The sequence below is a fragment of the Palaemon carinicauda genome, chromosome 15 (assembly GCF_036898095.1).
Source record: "Palaemon carinicauda isolate YSFRI2023 chromosome 15, ASM3689809v2, whole genome shotgun sequence".
In the NCBI taxonomy this organism is placed as follows: domain Eukaryota; kingdom Metazoa; phylum Arthropoda; class Malacostraca; order Decapoda; family Palaemonidae; genus Palaemon; species Palaemon carinicauda.
Window position 1 is genome coordinate 118,408,325 of NC_090739.1, and position 13,406 is coordinate 118,421,730.

The window sequence follows — 13,406 nt, forward strand, 5'->3', positions numbered from 1 at the left end:
GACCGCCAACATGGCACTGTGATTTCGAGATGAACTAGCTATAGTGTCATCATGATCAACACATGACAATACTGTAATTGTTTATCAAGTTTCCGTTCCTTCACATGCTAACAGGAGTTTAGTGTTCATGAACCTATAATTTGGACGTTTAATTGCCACCCAATGTTTTGACATCAGTTTTAAACCGACCTCCACGAGAGACATTTTAAAAGGCCGTTTAAAAACTTGGGGGGAGATAGAGGGTTATAAATATTGAGTTATATACATTGTTCATCATTTATTCTTAATATGTTTTATGTTCATTTGAGTTATATACATTGTTCATCATTTATTCTAAATATGTTTTATGTTCATTTCAGATTGACCGTGGTCATTGTTCAATAATAAAGACATTTGTGTGGAGAATTTTTATCTGAAGGGTTGAGTGGGAACTTAGTCTAGGAAAGTCTCCCTACGGCAATTACCCAAAGCTCAACAGGGGAGGATAATGAGCACTTACTCTCGGGACACAAACACTCTGCTAATACTTTACTGCCATAGTTCACTAACCTTCACTCTTAAATACAAAAGGAGGCAATTTTACTGTCCAGAGGCCGGAGAACTCCACACGTTAATTTGAAATAATTTATGGCCTACTCTAGCTTTGTCAGGGCTAGAGTCATCTCACTCTAAGGCTCTGTTTCGACTCCGTCCCAATGACCCCAGTGAGATGCTGTACAGGTATCTTACGTTAATGCAATTAGACAATAAAAAAAAGGGGGAACAGTGGAGTATAAAAGTATGAAGTAAAGTTAAATGGGGATCTTCACCTTCAAAGCACTAAGTAAAAGAGCGTACACTCGCTGATACCAACTTACCTTTGTCTAAAGTAGGTTATTCTCAACACCTTGGGTACTTCTGACCCGTCCCATAGCATAAATGGGTAAAGTTCATATGCGGTTAAGGATACCAAAATGTGTAATCTATTCCAAATGATTTATTACAGAAAAAAGGGATGGAAATAACTCGATGATTTTAACACAACAAAATTAAAAATTTGAAAAAATATCAGTAACTCAATTATAAGTTTTACATATGATAATATGAATAAGTGAATTTACAACACAAAAAATTGAAAACGTTAAACGGAATTAACTCGTGGATTAAACCTCAAACAGAATAAATAGGAGTCAAAAATTTCTGATCAACAATTTGTGCGGTAGGATGCTGTGAGGTCCCAACATGTGGTCAGTGACCTCAAGCAATTACCAAGATCAAAAAAAATATGAATACATTAATTTCCATGCGCACAGCCCGAAAGATGTAATGCCAAAATAATACCTAAACTTAACTTATGGGAAATTGAAACTTATCTAAAGGGGGAATGGCCATTAGTTGAACTCACAAGATTTTTTTTTCTGTTGTGGGCGCCCGTGTCCTAAATGTGGCGGTCTTCAGTTTGCTCACTAGGCCTACAGCACTTAATTTGCAGAGTCAACGGCCCCCTCCAAGTTCTCCAACTAGCCCTCAAGACTGGAACCGATGTGCTGTAGAATTAGCAGCTATGCACTAACACTGGTCATCTGCTTGACCTCTACGTATTCTAGGTTAGTTATTGTGTAAGGGGACAGGCTAGTGATGGAGAGTGGGAGCACGAGGTTGACATTGGAGCCTGACTGGGCAGCTCCGTTTCGTACCGTGGCCTGTATGTTTGTGAGGTCGAGTTCAGGTCAGCTGTGTCCTCCTTCCTTCCCAAAAAAAAGCGTATCTTGGTGCGTAGGCCTACGATCTTGAGGTGCCAACTCTCATTTAGGACAGGCTCAAAAACCTTGTGCCTTGTGAATTTCAAGCAACACACTTATTTAGAATACAAGGAGAAATCTTGCAACTCCAAGGGGCAAAGATAATCCTAATTCTAAACAACTGGCATACAGAATAAAAATGAAACTAAAAGGTAATTTAGCAAGTCGGGCTTACGTGAGTGGACAACCATACCTCCTAGACTAGCAGACTTGAGTTGTAATTAAGAGATTTAAAATACTGTACCTAAATACTTACGGTAGAATAATGTATACAAACAACACAAAAGTATTAATCTTGGGACACTCACTTAAGAAAGACATTACTCACATTTTTCCCTGCTGTGACGTCACGAACAATAACAAAGTCTACGTATAAACTATGAAGAAGAAGAGTAGTGAAGTAAATTCTTCACAATTTGAATAAATGGACCAAGCTCTTATTTATATATATATATATATATATATATATATATATATATATATATATATATATATATATATATATATATATATATATATATATATATATATATATATATATATATATATATATATATAGAGAGAGAGAGAGAGAGAGAGAGAGAGAGAGAGAGAGAGAGAGAGAGAGAGAGAGAGAGAGAGATATGCTTACAGCTTCAACTATTATAAGCAAGGCCTATAAACCTTGATTATAAGCCTATTATGTGTGTCACAGTCGCTCTCCCTGTGAACAATATGGGTTCCGTCGATTAATTATTTCAGGACGGATTTCCGGTCGTGGGTATCGCATATCAATGCAGTTGGATTATTGCTCCCTGGTTTCTGTGGGCCAGCATATACAGTATATTGCAGTCTGTGTGTGTCTGTTTAATCTGCGTGTGCATGAGGAAATGTGAATGTGTGCATTATTCATGGGAATAGATGTCCATGTATTTGTTTGCTTGCATAAAAATAAAAATCTGGCAAGAAAAGTAGTTCACGGTATTTCCTCCATCTTATCGTAAAACCAACAAAGTTAATGTGTATTTATTTCATGTTTTGTTTTATCTGTATATCATGGTATTCAAAAGAAAGATACAATTAAATAATGGGTTTGAGAAATGTTTGCATGTTCCAATGTTCCTGACAAATGTATTGTTCCGCAATCTGGTGTGACTGTGACATGACACAGACACAGTGACAGACGCTAACGGTTGCTGATGGAGAGAGAAGAAAACATGGATACCTCTCCTTGGTTAATACATTTTAGGTAATCAAACGGTTCACGTTTTCTAAAGGTTGGTGTAGTAAATTAAATGTCATGTTAGGTTTACTAAAGTATCTTGATTGTTGTTTTCAAATTAAAATCGATGGATATGTAGTTTGCAATGTTGGTAGACCTATTCCGCTTCGAGTCGGTAGTCACAGGACTGGCCATTTTACCATTTTCTAGATTTTAAGTCCCACGTACAATGAATATTACTATAATTTTTAATTGGCTTTGGAGCTCTTGAAACAATTTTGAGCCCTCTGGTTCAGAGCATTCTTCAATTATGTGTTTTCCCCTTTGTGAAATTATATTTATATTTCGAGTTTTAAAGCTAAGTTGCAGATTACTAGGATGCTGACGTATTTTGAAGAATGGTTAATGAATGATAGGGTACATTAATTCATAGCAAAACTAGAATTTGCAATGCGAAATTTGCTTATGCTGTCTAGTTTGCCATTTTCCTCTATGTCTTAGGCGGCTTAAGCACAATAACTTATATCTAACAATTTTTACTTCTGATTATATGTTACTGCCATACCTTATTTGCTTTTGCCAGGTCTTCTGTTTTTGTATGGCTTAAGCATTGCCAGTGTTTTTAACAAATTAAGAAGTTCCCAATATTTATGCACACATTCCAGGACATTGTTCTACAACAGCCACTGTTTTTTTACCTTCCCCTTTATTGTCACCATGATTAATATCGCTAATACTGTAAATATATGATACTCTTAATTTTTTAGACAAATACATGAAGCATAAATTTTTCTTACGTGTTATCTTGTGTTTTATGTTTTTCTGGCCATGCTAATTCGGGCAAACCACCCGATTTCGAGGTTTTGGACTAACTTATCTTAAAACAATTATGGGGGCCCAGTGGGAAAACCCGCTTTTGGATGGGAGAAATGACAGTATTAATGTAATGGTCAGAAATGCGTAATGAATTGAAGATTACCAGTTGGAATATTATATGCTTTGTGCTATAATTTCAAAGGTCATGCCCAAAAAATTAAATTTTAAAAGTGAAACTAACACATGAACACCAGCTAACAAAGTTCCCACCTAATCTAACCTAGTAGAGTACTCTTACCCATCAAAGGGGTCTTTGCCCCCTGCGACTCTCTTAGACTGCGTATCCTTACCTAATCCCCATTACACTGCTGTATCTTTACCTAACCTCCCTTACACTGCTGTATCCTTACCTTACCTACCTTACACTGCTGTATCCTTACTTTACCTCCCTTTCACTGTCATATCCTTACCTAACCTCCCTTACACTGCCCTATCCTTACCTAACCTCCCTTACACTGCCTTATCCTTACCTAAACTCCCTTACACTGCCTTATCCTAACCTCCCTTACACTGTTGTATCCTTAATTACCTCCCTTTTGCTTCTGTATTCATACCTAACCTCCCTTACACTGCTGTATCCTTACCTAACCTCCCTTACACTGATGTATTCTTACCTAACCTCTCTTACACTGCTGTATCGTTACCTTACCTCCCATACACTGCTATTTCCTTACCTAACCTCCCTTTCCCTGCTACATACTTACTTACCTACCTTTCACTGCTGTATCCTTACCTAATCTCCCTTACACTGCTGTATCCTTAACCTCCCTTACACTGTGTATCCTTACCTTACCTTCCATATTGCTATTTCCTTCCTAACATACCATTCACTGCTGTAGACCTTACTTCCATTTCACTGCCGTATCCCTACCTAACCTCCCTTACACTGCCGTATCCTTACCTAACCTCCCTTACACTGCTTCATCCTTACCTAACCTCCCTTAAACTGCCATTTCCTTACCTGACCTCCCTTACACTGCCGTATCCTTACTTAACCTACCTTACACTGTGTATCCTTACCTTACCTTCCATACTGCTATTTCCTTCCTTACATACCATTCACTGCTGTAGACCTTACTTCCCTTTCACTGCCGTATCCTTACCTACCCTCCCTTACACTGCCGTATCCTTACCTAACCTCCCTTACACTGCTTCATCCTTACCTAACCTCCCTTAAACTGCCATTTCCTTACCTGACCTCCCTTACACTGCTGTATCCTTACCTAACCTCCCTTACACTGCCATATCCTTACCCAACCTTCCTTTCACTCTGTATCCTTACCTAACCTTCCTTTCACTCTGTATCCTTACCTAACCTCCCATACACTGCTATTTCCTTACCTAACCTTCCTTTCAGTGCTGCATCCTTATTTACCTAACTTCTATAGACTGCAGTATTATCTTATTTCAGACCAAAATGAACACAATTTTTTTATACAATTTCAATGCTCCGCTGTTCTAGCAAGTAGTCACCCACTACTGTATTAAAGTATTATTAGTAGGTATATTTACTGTAATCCTTACCTTAAGTTTTGAAGGGCTAAGATTGATGGTCCTCTGTAGATTGTGGGAGCATTGGTTTTGCCCCTTTCATATATGGATGATGGTATAATTTTTAGAAAATTCTATGGTTTTAGCTTCGCTATTGATAATGATAATCTCTACAACCTTTTTTCGTTTTAGCATTGAATGAGTAATATTGATCTACTCGCACTACATCTTTAACTTTTATCAATATGACATAACTTTTAGGAATGGGTAAAATATGAATTATTCTTTATTTATGCTCAATCAAACGTTGGTGGTTGAATATTATTAGTGGTGTGCTATATTTTTTAAATAAGAATTCTGGTACGTTGGGTGATTGTGTGCATCTATTTTTCCCCGGTTGGTTTATTCTACAGGTAATTTGTTAAGTGTATTAGAGCCTTGAAGAAAAAAAGAAACAGAATAGGCATGAAATCTTTAACATGGGCCCAAACCACCCAATAAGGCTTAAGTAAGCATCACAACTTCCAGACTATGGAGGACACGATTGAGAAGTTGGAATTTTAGGGCAAGGTTGAACACATATTGAATACAATGCACTATTTGGGAAAAGGAGATGTTCATAAATTTCGTTAGTCTCAACATCCAATATTCATTGCTCATAATGTAATATTGCAAAAACATTCTACGATGTATATGAATACACAAAGAACAATAGGGATGTCCTAGGCCAGGTACTATGTCTGACCTAGCTAACCTGAACTTCTCCCCCACGTAGTGAGACCTAAGAAAATGCAAATTGGATAAAATTAGGTGGGTGCATTCTGACATGACCTTCCATAATCTAGCCTAGAATGTTAAATACAAAGAAAATCAGTGTCTTCACAAAAAGTCTAAGGCAACCCTTTCAGAGCATTACTACACATTACTGCCTGTTATTTAAAGCAAAAAATAGGGCTGTCCTATATGGCTAACCAAGATTTATTACTTTTCTCTACCCTACCAATAATTGAAATTACAGTAATGTGTACTAACCTAACCTTAATTAGGTTGCTATACCTTTACCTAGCCAGACTAAGCCATCTACATCACATCTAAATGGATTTTGAGCGAAGCGAAAAATCTATTTTTGGGTGAGATAGCCATGACGTCCTGATGGAAGGTTCCTTCTTCGGTAGCTTCCTTGGGTATATTTAACTACAAGGTTATTCCCAGAGAATTAAACCACAGGTTATCACAGAATTCTAACTTCTGGTGCGAGTACCCTAAAGGCTTCCCTCTAGGATATCGTATATCAACAGGGAACGTATGTATTAACACGCCACATAGCTATCTGCTCCCCATATAGAGTTAACACTTCGATATGGAAAGGTGGAGAATAACTGGGGAGCCGTTCCACAGTTACACTCATCCGTGGCTGCTTTTGGTACTCGAAACGTAAACAAACGGGCGCCATTGCTAAATGACGTCACGTCCGTCCTCATCCTGATGCCAGCTCCTTGCTAATCTCCATGATACAGCAGGACAGGGCGGGACCTGAACGGCTGGACTAGAATAGATGGGAGGGTCCATCAGGACGTCATGGCTATCTCACCCAAAAATAGATTTTCCGCTTCGCTCAAAATCCGTTTTTTGGGCTCAAGCCATGACGTCCTGATGGAAGAGTACCAGAGAATCAATGTATCGTGGAAAATTTCCCCTTTAAGTAAGTGCCAAGGGCTCCGAATAGAGGTATGTAATGTGACCTCGGTAGAGGTTCCGTGGGGATTCAGCTTCCTGCCCCCCTGGCAGAGAAGTCCCGGCGGATTATACCAAAATCCGAAGTGGTCATCGAAGGGCTACTCACCCTGCGGAGAGTTCGTGCAGGACAGAAGGTTAATATTCGGGTAGGAATATTCTCAAGTGTAGACAAGTGATAATTAATCACTATACTCCATGGATTAGAGATCAATCTGGTCTCGAAGACATCACGAAGGTAAGTATTCAAGTAGGAACAATACGCAGTATGGGTGAGTATATAATACAGATAATCTATATTATTCTTCTCATTCCAAAGGAAAGGGGTAATGAAACTATGGCAATCATGTATTTCATAATGGTAATAGGAGCGAAGAGAGACGCACAAGTAATAAAATAAGACATTTTATTTCATAAATTGCAGGTTATAGTAATAATAATTGCAATAAAGGGTGTAAAGTTAATTTACAATAATAAGAATAATGTACATAGAAAAATAAGAGACTTCAATCTTGAATCTGAAAGAAATTTCACATTTAGAAACACAAGTTCTGGAGGAACATCAGTCTTTATCAAAGAAAAACACATCATGCCCTAGGGCATGTGGCACTCATGTGAAGTCTATGACATTTCACCTTGAAAGAACAGTCTATTAGAAACACTAAGTGTCCATGAAATCACTGTGTATCACACATCACACAAGGGTCAACACAGGCACCCTTAAGAGTTAAAGTCCCAAGTAACTCGCTGTTCTATGCAGAGTTAAACGGCAGGTTTCATAACACTACTTGCGGCTACCACGAAATGTTTAACTTAATGCACTTGTTTTGCGTAGTGCTTGAAGAAAACTTGCGACGATTTCCACCCTGTGAAGCTCTTGAGGCTTTCGAAATCCATACTTTGGAAGAAATTCAGAGAAGACGCGACTTTTCTAGGATCATGACCTGCGGGTGTACTGTCAGGATCCGCTCTGCGAATGAAGTAGGTGATTTTCGCTCTTAGTTGTTTCAGTGACAGGTCGGTACCCGATGTTTCTCCTTTGAAGAGTTGACCTCCACCGAAGTCTGAAGTTCTTCGAAGATAGACCTTGAGACTCTCCACTGGACATAGAGAGACATCTTCCTTCAGGGGGCAGATTCTCCAGGGGCCCCATCTCTTGGTGGGTAATTCATTTTTTGCGAGAAACGTCGGATCAGGGAAGAGGGTAAGTTCTCCTGTATCTGCGAACAGGATATGACCTTCGTCTCTTGATAATGCCACTATTTCGCTGACTCGGGCTCCTGAGGCGAGAGCAAAAAAGAAGAAAACTTTTTGAGTCAGGTCCTTGAGAGGGCACGAATCGTCGTCCAAGGTAGAGGCAAAATGGAGCACCTTGTCCAGCGACCAGGATATAGGTTTTGGCGGAGGTGCTGGGCGTAGTCTAGCGCATGCCTTTGGTAATTTATTGAAGATATCGCTGGACAGATCAATCTGGAAGGCGTACAGGAAGTGGTCTAGTCAAAGCCGATTTGCAGGTAGAAATCGTGTTGGCTGCTAAGCCTTGTCCATGAAGGTGAATGAAGGAGGACATGCAAAAATCAATGGTGATTTCCGTAGGATTTTTTGCTTTGACGAACGAGACCCACTTTCTCCAGGAGGATTCGTAATGCCGTCGTGTGGATTCGGCCTTGTATTCCTCGAGGAAGTCTAGACTTTTCTTCGAGATCCCAAACCTTTTCTTTGCGGCTGGGGAGAGAAAATCATGAGATGAAGGTCCCTAACTTTCAGTGATGAAGCGAAGACAGTCAACTTCTGTACCTGTTGCGAGAGAACTGGGCCCGGGAGGGGGATCAGCGTGGGCTGCAGCTCCAGGACCAGGGAGTACCAGTTTGGGCCTATGTTAAAGATTTCATGCCTATTCTGTTTCTTTTTTTCTTCAAGGCTCTAATACACTTAACAAATTACCTGTAGAATAAACCAACCGGGGAAAAATAGATGCACACAATCACCCAACGTACCAGAATTCTTATTTAGAAAATATAGCACACCACTAATAATATTCAACCACCAACGTTTGATTGAGCATAAATAAGGAATAATTCATATTTTACCCATTCCTAAAAGTTGTGTCATATTGATAAAAGTTAAAGATGTAGTGCGAGTAGCTCAATATTACTCATTCAATGCTAAAACAAAAAAGGTTGTAGAGATTATCATTATCAATAGCGAAGCTAAAACCATAGAATTTTCTAAAAATTATACCATCATCCATATGTGAAAGGGGCAAAACCAATGCTCCCACAATCTACAGAGGACCATCAATCTTAGCCCTTCAAAACTTAAGGTAAGGATTACAGTAAATATACCTACTAATAATACTTTAATACAGTAGTGGGTGACTACTTGCTAGAACAGCGGAGCATTGAAATTGTATAAAAAAAATTGTGTTCATTTTGGTCTGAAATAAGATAATACTGCAGTCTATAGAAGTTAGGTAAATAAGGATGCAGCACTGAAAGGAAGGTTAGGTAAGGAAATAGCAGTGTATGGGAGGTTAGGTAAGGATACAGAGTGAAAGGAAGGTTAGGTAAGGATACAGAGTGAAAGGAAGGTTGGGTAAGGATACAGAGTGAAAGGAAGGTTGGGTAAGGATACGGCAGTGTAAGGGAGGTTAGGTAAGGATACAGCAGTGTAAGGGAGGTCAGGTAAGGAAATGGCAGTTTAAGGGAGGTTAGGTAAGGATGAAGCAGTGTAAGGGAGGTTAGGTAAGGATACGGCAGTGTAAGGGAGGTTAGGTAAGGATACGGCAGTGTAAGGGAGGGTAGATAAGGATACGGCAGTGAAAGGGAAGTAAGGTCTACAGCAGTGAATGGTATGTTAGGAAGGAAATAGCAGTATGGAAGGTAAGGTAAGGATACACAGTGTAAGGTAGGTTAAGTAAGGGTACGGCAGTGTAAGGGAGGTCAGGTAAGGAAATGGCAGTTTAAGGGAGGTTAGGTAAGGATGAAGCAGTGTAAGGGAGGTTAGGTAAGGTTACGGCAGTGTAAGGGAGGTTAGGTAAGGATACGGCAGTGAAAGGGTAGTAAGGTTTACAGCAGTGAATGGTATGTTAGGAAGGAAATAGCCGTATGGAAGGTAAGGTAAGGATACACAGTGTAAGGGAGGTTAAGGATACAGCAGTGTAAGGGAGATTAGGTAAGGATACAGCAGTGAAAGGTAGGTAAGTAAGTATGTAGCAGGGAAAGGGAGGTTAGGTAAGGAAATAGCAGTGTATGGGAGGTAAGGTAACGATACAGCAGTGTAAGAGAGGTTAGGTAAGAATACATCAGTGTAAGGGAGGTTAGGTAAGGATACAGCAGTGTAAGGGAGGTTATGTATGAATACAGAAGCAAAAGGGAGGTAATTAAGGATACAACAGTGTAAGGGAGGTTAGGATAAGGCAGTGTAAGGGAGTTTAGGTAAGGATAAGGCAGTGTAAGGGAGGTTAGGTAAGGATAGGGCAGTGTAAGGGAGGTTAGGTAAGGATATGACAGTGAAAGGGAGGTAAAGTAAGGATACAGCAGTGTAAGGTAGGTAAGGTAAGGATACAGCAGTGTAAGGGAGGTTAGGTAAAGATACAGCAGTGTAATGGGGATTAGGTAAGGATACGCAGTCTAAGAGAGTCGCAGGGGGCAAAGACCCCTTTGATGGGTAAGAGTACTCTACTAGGTTAGATTAGGTGGGAACTTTGTTAGCTGGTGTTCAAGTGTTAGTTTCACTTTTAAAATTTAATTTTTTGGGCATGACCTTTGAAATTATAGCACAAAGCATATAATATTCCAACTGGTAATCTTCAATTCATTACGCATTTCTGACCATTACATTAATACTGTCATTTCTCCCATCCAAAAGCGGGTTTTCCCACTGGGCCCCCATAATTGTTTTAAGATAAGTTAGTCCAAAACCTCGAAATCGGGTGGTTTGCCCGAATTAGCATGGCCAGAAAAACATAAAACACAAGATAACACGTAGGAAAAATTTATGGTTCATGTATTTGTCTAAAAAATTAAGAGTATCATATATTTACAGTATTAGCGATATTAATCATGGTGACAATAAAGGGGAAGGTAAAAAAAACAGTGGCTGTTGTAGAACAATGTCCTGGAATGTGTGCATAAATATTGGGAACTTCTTAATTTGTTAAAAACAATGGTAATGCTTAAGCCATACAAAAACAGAAGACCTGGCAAAAGCAAATAAGGTATGGCAGTAACATATAATCAGAAGTAAAAATTGTTAGATATAAGTTATTGTGCTTAAGCCGCCTAAGACATAGAGGAAAATGGCAAACTAGACAGCATAACCAAATTTCGCATTGCAAATTCTAGTTTTGCTATGAATTAATGTACCCTATCATTCATTAACCATTCTTCAAAATACGTCAGCATCCTAGTAATCTGCAACTTAGCTTTAAAACTCGAAATATAAATATAATTTCACAAAGGGGAAAACACATAATTGAAGAATGCTCTGAACCAGAGGGCTCAAAATTGTTTCAAGAGCTCCAAAGCCAATTAAAAATTATAGTAATATTCATTGTACGTGGGACTTAAAATCTAGAAAATGGTAAAATGGCCAGTCCTGTGACTACCGACTCGAAGCGGAATAGGTCTACCAACATTGCAAACTACATATCCATCGATTTTAATTTGAAAACAACAATCAAGATACTTTAGTAAACCTAACATGACATTTAATTTACTACACCAACCTTTAGAAAACGTGAACCGTTTGATTACCTAAAATGTATTAACCAAGGAGAGGTATCCATGTTTTCTTATCTCTCCATCAGCAACCGTTAGCGTCAGTCACTGTGTCTGTGTCATGTCACAGTCACACCAGATTGCGGAACAATACATTTGTCGGGAATATTGGAACATGCAAAAATTTCTTAAACCCATTATATAATTGTATCTTTCTTTTGAATACCATGATATACAGATAAAACAAAACATGAAATAAATACACATTAACTTTGTTGGTTTTACGATAAGATGGAGGAAATACCGTGAACTACTTTTCTTGCCAGATTTTTATTTTTATGCAAGCAAACAAATACATGGACATCTATTCCCATAAATAATGCACACATTTACATTTCCTCATGCACACGCAGATTAAACAAACAGACAAAGTGTTTACTCGGTAAGCAAGTTAGAGGGGTGGCACTTCCATACCCCAGCCATCTGTACACACCTGGCTATAAAAGTTTTAACAGCCATATTCTTCATTTTCAGTTATCTCTATAATTATATAGATGCCTCGGGTTTATATAGTTAGGTAAACTATGAATTATCTCAAATATTTCCTTTTAGTTAGGATGTGTTCACTTGACCACGGAGTGTCAACAGGCAAGCATACAGTAGTTGTCAGACAGTGAGTGGTGGTGATGTTAGAAGCACGAAACCTAAAACCAAGAGCATGAATTTAGCAATAAAAATTGCCAAAAGGTCTAGCTTAGCCCAATTGTCGTTCGATTATTCAAGTGAAGAATTTCCTTAAAAAGATTTAGTAGGTAATACTTTTCCACTTTACCAGATATATTTTCAGTTGTAATATTTGCTATTATAAATGTCATGGACATGTCAATTTTTTTATCATTTCCACTTGGATATTTAATGAATTAGAATATTCTATATTATTTACAACTTTTTATGCAGATTTTACTGAAAAGTAGTCTTTATATTGAAGTCCACAGTAAAATTTTTGAATATAGACTGATTTATCTGTACAATTAACATCTTTTATTTATTTTTCAGACTAGAGTCATCAAGAGAGATTATTTACAGCCTCCTGTTCAAAACTGGAAATTAAACTGCAAATATGAGATGGTGTTATGAAATATTCCTGTTGACATGAAGATAAGACAGCAAATAATCGGCCATTTATTAAAAAAAAAAAAAAAAAATTCAGAATGTTTCAGGGGAAGACAGATTAATCAAACTTTTCTATAGTATTAAGATACCCTTACGAGAAATACTACTGTACAGTACTACAAATATCTTGAATCAGTTGTCCCAAGTTATTGAGATAATAGGGAGTTGTGTCTTGCAATGGTCACTCCATTTATAGCCCATACTTTCTGTAGCAATCACTAATTGAAGGTGGTTAAAACAAGATAAGTTATTGTAAATAAGTAATATAAATTTGTTCTCACACTAATAAAAACTTCTGTTCTTTACATAAGAGAAGATATAACTGCGCAAGCTGGCACATGGCTATACAAACTTTTTAACAAGGTGTCAATAACCATTCTGGTTGTTACAAGTATTAGCGGGAAATCCCCAAACCTTCTCACTCACTAC

General features: G+C 38.3%; 1 long non-coding RNA gene across 2 annotated transcripts; it reads left to right on the forward strand.

Annotated features, from left to right (window-relative positions):
- The first annotated feature begins 2,942 nt into the window (after positions 1 to 2,942).
- On the forward strand, positions 2,943 to 13,178 carry LOC137654364 (uncharacterized). Of its 2 annotated transcripts, none has more exons than XR_011046614.1 (2): positions 2,943 to 3,009; positions 12,861 to 13,178. It is a non-coding gene; the product is annotated as an uncharacterized lncRNA (long non-coding RNA). The 2 variants fall into 2 exon arrangements; XR_011046615.1 differs by lacking the exon at positions 2,943 to 3,009 and adding an exon at positions 12,143 to 12,616.
- Positions 13,179 to 13,406: the final 228 nt, after the last annotated feature.